At 39.2% G+C, this 6,743-nt stretch overlaps 1 non-coding gene across 1 annotated transcript; it reads left to right on the top strand.

Annotated features, from left to right (window-relative positions):
* Nucleotides 1–769: 769 nt before the first annotated feature.
* On the top strand, nt 770–874 carry LOC112625551. Its single transcript, XR_003119642.1, has one exon. It is a non-coding gene; the product is annotated as a U6 spliceosomal RNA (small nuclear RNA).
* Nucleotides 875–6,743: the final 5,869 nt, after the last annotated feature.

Raw genomic sequence — 6,743 nt, 5'->3', positions numbered from 1 at the left:
CTCCACCCGATCTGCTTCTTCCCTTCCTCGGGTGATATTCTCAAGAACAGTCCCTAGTGCTAATCTCAGAACAGTTCCTGCATGCTAATCTCAGAGGCTGCTTCCAAGGGAACTCAACCTGTGACACTAACATGTAATTCTTTTGGAATAGACTGAGACCCTAGAAGTCTCCCTGAGACCCAATGTGTTCACCACCTTCGGACTTTGTTCAAGATTCCACATAGAAACTAATAATAATCACAAATATTTACTGAGTAATTACATGTGCCACACAATGTACACAATGTTAACTAGTTTAATCCTGACAACTTTATTTCACAGATGAGTAAACTGAGGCACAGAGAGATTAAGAAACTTGATCAAGATCACACAACTAGTATATAGTGGTATCAGCATACAAACCCAGGCAGTTTCTGGTACAGGCAGCCCTTCTCCTAATCTCTTCCCTACACTACCCCCCGTGTAGTTGAGCTTGGTGAACGGTTGCTTTCCCATGTTGATAAGTGTCCAGTCCCAGTTACATACCCATGTTCTCTGTGAAACCAGATTACTGGAAGCAAATTATAACGTGTTTCCTATGAATAAATTCCTCTTTCTTATTGTGTTCAGTTTATGCTACCAACACTACTTTGTACTAATTAGAGACACTGACTAGAAGCTGGTGAAACAGACAGGCCTAGAACAAAACATCTGTTGGCCCTAAAGAAAGAGTAGTATCCAAGCAGATCATCAAGAGGCAAATTTGCAGAAACATTAAAACTATTCTTATGCTCGCTTTGGCAAAACATATACTAAAACTGGAATGACACAAAGAAGATTAGCATGGCGCCTGCGCAAGGATGAGTCTGTTAAAAAAAATTCTTAACCTTTTGATTGTAATAAGTAACAGGTAAAAGTGCATCATTTGTAAAACCCATGGCTAGAAGATATGGGTCACAGATAATACATTCTAAAGGTCAAGCAATCATGCAATTACCATGAGTTGTTTATTTCTTAAATTTCCTTCCTAGAAAAATACAAATTTGACAGAGTTCAATAAAAAAGAAACTAGTATGTCAAAAACAAAATAGTAAAGCAAACCTGCTAGGAAACTCTAATTGGCTTCATCTTTCAGGGTCAGCTTCTGTTTGTGGCCAGGACAGGGTCCTAAACACATTCTTGATTATGTTTCTTACTCATTTAATTAAATGACAAATAAAATAAGTTCTCTTTTACACGTGTTTTCTTTTTCAGCCTCTATAGTGTGAAATAAACATGAAGCTGTCAAACAGAATACTCTGAGACAGGCTAAACTAATTTGCCACTGATGATAGTCATTATAAACAATCCGAATGCTGTTCCACCTCACCGGGATTTAAATAATCTGTCAAAAAGCCCTATATTCTAAAATCTGCATACGAAATCAGGGAACATGAGGAAGAAATGAGAATAGTTAGTTAACTATCAACAGAAATATCCTCATTCCTGACACGAAAATAGAAGAATCACTTTGGGATTAATTTATTCAAGCCCTTCTCTCTCTCATTCAAACGCCACCCCATGCAAACAATTATTGTTTGTCTATTCCTTCCTCAATATTAGGAATACTGCTCAGTGTTGTTAGAAAATGTGGTCTTTTCAGAGCCAGCTAGAGGCAGAATTATTAAACAAGATGAGCTTATCTTTCAATTGAAAAATTAGAGTACTCAGTGCTAATGAAGACCTGGTCAAATGTACGGCCTCAGAAATTCCTGGGGAGAATTTTTAATTCTCTTGAAAATAAAATTTTAATTATATTCTATTTCTGAGAATATATTCTAGTGTAATCATCCTAAAGATGGAAAAACTTTATACACAGAGATGTTCACTATGGTACTATTATTTGTAACAAGAAAATATGGAAATAAAGCAACTATCCAGCAATACAGGAATGGTTAAATAAAATACGATACAGCTTATGCTATTCCCTGTGTGCTGCATCATATTTTATTCAGCTGTCTTAAATGTCAAGAGTTTTAATAACATTTGAAAATGCATATGTTATCAAGTTAAGTGAAAAGTAGCAGGTTATGAAATTATATATGTAACATGTTCTCAATTATGTTAAAACATGCAAAAATATGGTAAAAGGCAAATAATAGTCAAGACAATTTTAAAGAAGTTAGAGAAGGAGCGGAATTTTACTGTTCTAGATATGGAGGCTTACTGTTGTTAAGTTGTAATTATTAAAATTGTGAGTATTAGGGCAGAAATAGACAAACAGATCAATGGAAGAGAACAGACCCTTGATTCGTTTTGTTTGTTTGATTTGATTATTATTATTATTATTTTGAGACAGAGTCTCACTCTGTCACCCAGGCTGCAGTGCAGTGACATGATTTCGGCTTGTTGCAGCCTCAAAGTCCCAGACTCAAGGGATCCTCAGCTCCCAAGTAGCTGGAACTACAGGTGCACACCACCACACCAGCTTATTTTTGTATTTTTTGTAGAGACAGGGTTTCACCAAGTTGCTCAGGCTGGTCTTGAACTCCTAAGCTCAAGCAGTCTGCCCACCTCAGCCTCCCAAAGTGCTGGGATTAGAGTCGTGAGCCACTGCACCCAGCAACATAAATTATATATGATATAATTTATGTATACACATACAAACACACACATATACATATATACACGTATATATATACACACACACATGCATATATGCACACACTCACATATAAATAAAGGTGGCATTATAATCCAAATAAATAACTCTAAAACATGGATTCCAAATGGAAATATATATATGTAATTTATATCCCTATTTTATATTGTATAAAAAAACTAAAATCCACATGGATTAAAATACTTAAGTATAAAAAAACTCTGAAACGTTTACAGGAAAATATAGTTGTATATCATTATGATCTAAGGGTAGGCAAAGATTTATTAAATGAGATACAAAAAGCCAAACCATAAGAAAAAAAGATTAATAATTTAATTACATAAAAATATAAAATCTCACATAACCCCCCCTTAAAAAAATAAAGTGAAAAGACAAGCAACTGACTGGGAGAAGTTATATCAACAACTATTTGTATTATATATTCAGGAATACCTAAAGGATTTCTACAAATTAATAATATGAGAAACCTAAATTACACAAATAGAAAAAGAACAAAGGCTATTAATAGGAAATTTGTAGAAGAAAAAACCCAAATCGTCAATAAACATATGAGAAGATGTTTAATCTCACTAGTAATCAAGGAAATGTGAATTAAAATTAGAGTATTTCACATATATTTCTTACATAAAAGAGTGACTCAAGATTAAAAAGTCTCTAACAATATCAGCAGAGATGTTAAGAGATGGACATTCTCAAACATAGTTAAGGTATTCTGGGAGAGAGCTTGAGAAAGACAGCATGACCAAGGCTCCACTTTGCTTTCCAGACAACCAGATTTGTAGCATACTGAGCTCTTGTTAGTGGTGAGAATTTGACTGGTGAAGAGGTTAGGGTATCTTTGGGCATGAGAGCTCTTAGCCCTCCTTTAAATCTTGCCACACCATCAGCTGGCAACACAACCCCCAAGCAAAGCAGAGCTTCCTCTGCCTGCTTCTATGATGGAACTAGTTCTTCTCTCCCAGCCCTTCTGACCACAGTCCCATTGTCCCAGTCAACTGAGTAAGCTGGAAAGTAAGTCAGTCACCTGCCTTCTGCCTTGCAAAATCTAGACTAATATTTTAATGGAATCCTTCTCAAGGCAACACTCTCAATGCTCATCTTTGGGTAACTAAGGGGACAGCTACCAGTAGCCCAATGGTCCAGCACTAGACCCTCTGTTTCCACAAGATTCCAAAGGGAAGCAATTTGGAAGGGAGAAGAAAGGAAAGGAATCCACACTATTTGGCATAATAGTATAGTTGCCTGACTCTGTGGAAAGCATCACACCTTACAAATTACAAGGCAGTTAGGGATAGGTTTCTTTTTCTTTCTCCGTATGAGTTTAGACTGCACTCTCTGAGAATCACGTGTACCCCTAAAACGAGTGTGCGTGTGTGTGTCCACGTGCACACGCATGCATGCATGCAAGATCAGCGAATAAACAGGAGCAACTGCACTCATATTGTTGTGAGAGCTTAAAGAGGACACAAGGGGATCACTTCCAAGACGGCTGAATAGGAACAGCTCCAGTCTACAGCTCCCAGCAAGATCAATGCAGAAGAGAGGTGATTTCTGCATTTCCAAATGAGGTACCTGGTTCATCTCATTGAGACTGGTTGGACAGCGGGTGCAGCCCACAGAGGGTGAATCGAAGCAGGACGGGGCATCGCCTCACCCAGGAAGCACAAGGGTTCAGGGGATTTCCCTTTCCCAGCTAAGGGAAACCATGAGTGACTATACCTGGAGGAATGGTACACTTCTGCCCAAATACTGCGCTTTTTCCACGGTCTTTACAACCGGCAGACCAGGAGATCCCCTCCCATGCCTGGCTCAGCGCATCCCACACCGACGGAGCCTTGCTTACTGCTAGTGAAGCAGTCTGAGATCAATCAAGTGGGAGCTTGGTAGGGGGAGGGGCGTCTGCCATTACTGAGGCTTGAGTAGGCAGTTCTATGCTCACAGTGTAAACAAAGTGGCAGGGAAGCACAAACTGGGCAGAGCCCACCACAACTCAGCAAGCCCTACTGCCTCTCTAGATTTCAGCTCTGGGGGCAGGGCATATCTGAACAAAAGGCCACAGACAGTTTCTCCAGACGTAAACGTCCCTACCTGACAGCTCTGAAGAGAACAGTGGTTCTCTCAGCATGGCATTCAAGCTCCAATAACGGAAAGACTGCCTCCTCAAGTGGGTCCCTGACCCCCATGTAACCTGACTGGGAGACATCTCCCAGTAGGGGCCGACAGACACCTCATACAGGCAGGTGCCCCTGTGGGATGAAGCTTCCAGAGGAAGGAGCAGGCAGCAATCTTTGTGGTTTTGCAGCCTGCGCTGGTGATACCCAAACAGCATCTGAAGTGGACCTCCAGAAAACTACAACAAATCTGCAGCTGAGGGGTCTGTTAGAAGGAAAACTAACAAACAGAAAGGAATAGCATCAACATCAACAAAAAGGACATCCACACCAAAACCCCATCCGTAGGTCACCAACATCAAAGATCAAAGGTAGATAAAACCACAAAGATGGGGAGAAACCAGAGCAGAAAGGCTGAAAATTCCAAAAACCAGAATGCCTCTTCTCCTCCAAAAGAACATCTCCTCACCAGCAAGGGAACAAAACTGGATGGAGAATGAGTTTGACAAATTGACAGAAGTAGGCTTCAGAAGGTTGGTAATAACAAACTTCTCTGAGCTAAAGGAGCATGTTCTAACCCATCAAAAAGAAGCTAAAAGCCTTGAAAAGTGATCAGATGAATGACTAACTAGAATAACCAGTGTAGAGAAGAGCTTAAATGACCTGATAGAGCTGAAAACCACAGTACGAGAAATTCCAGAAGTATTCACAAGCTTCAATAGCTGATTCAATCAAGCAGAAGAAAGGATATCAGTGATTGAAGATCAAATTAATGAAATCAAGTGAGAAGACAAGATTAGAGAAAGAAAAGTGAAAAGAAATTAACAAAGCCTCCAAGAAATATGGGACTATGTGAAAAGACCAACTCTACATTTGATTGGTGTACCTGAAAGTGACGGTGAGAAGGGAACCAAGTTAGAAAACACTCCTCAGGATATTATCCAGGAGAAATTCCCCAACCTAGCAAGACAGGCCAACATTCAAATTCAGGAAATACAGAGAATACCACTAAGATACTCCTTGAGAACAGCAACCCCAAGACACATAACTGTCAGATTCACCAAGGTTGAAATGAAGGAAAAAATGTTAAGGGCAGCCAGAGAGAAAGGTTGGGTTACACACAAAGGGAAGACCATCAGACTAACAGCAGATCTCTCTGCAGAAACTCTACGAGCAAGAAGAGAGTTTCTTCTTCAACATTCTTTAAAAAAAAAAAAAAAAAAAAAAAAAGAACTTTCAACCCAGAATTTCATATCCAGCCAAACTAAGCTTCATAAGTGAAGGAGAAATAAAATCCTTTATAGACAAGCAAATGCTGAGCGATTTTGTCACCACCATGCCTGCCTTACAGGAGCTCCTGAAGGAAGCACTGAACATGGAAAGAAACAACCAGTACCAGCCACTGCAAAAACATGCCAAATTGTAAAGACCATCAATGCTATGAAGAAACTGCATCAATTAACAGGCAACATAACCAGCTAGCATCATAATGACAGGATCAAATTCACACATAACTTCACACATAACAATATTAATCTTAAATGTAAATGGGCTAAATTTCCCAATTAAAAGACATAGACTGGCAAATTGGATAGAGTCAAGACCCATCAGTGTGCTGTATTCAGGAGAGCCATCTCATGTGCAAAGACACACATAGACTCAAAATAAAGGGTTGGAGGAGGATCTAACAAGCAAATGGAAAGCAAAAAAAAAAAAAAAAATAGCAGGGGTTGCAATCCTGGTCTCTGATAAAACAGACCTTAAACCAACAAATATCAAAAGAGACAAAGAAGGCCATTACATAATGGTAAAGGGACCAATTCAACAAGAAGAGCTAACTATCCTAAATATATACGTACCCAATACAGGAGCACCCAGATTCATAAAGCAAGTTCTTAGAGACCTGCAAAGAGACTTAGACTGCCACACAATAATAATGGGAGAATTTAACACCCCACTGTCAATATTAGACAGATCAACAAGTCAGAAAA

The sequence above is a fragment of the Theropithecus gelada genome, chromosome 5 (genome assembly GCF_003255815.1).
Source record: "Theropithecus gelada isolate Dixy chromosome 5, Tgel_1.0, whole genome shotgun sequence".
Taxonomy (NCBI): Eukaryota; Metazoa; Chordata; class Mammalia; order Primates; family Cercopithecidae; genus Theropithecus; species Theropithecus gelada.
The sequence above is the reverse complement of the archived record's forward strand: the minus strand, read 5'-3'. Positions and strand labels throughout refer to the sequence as shown.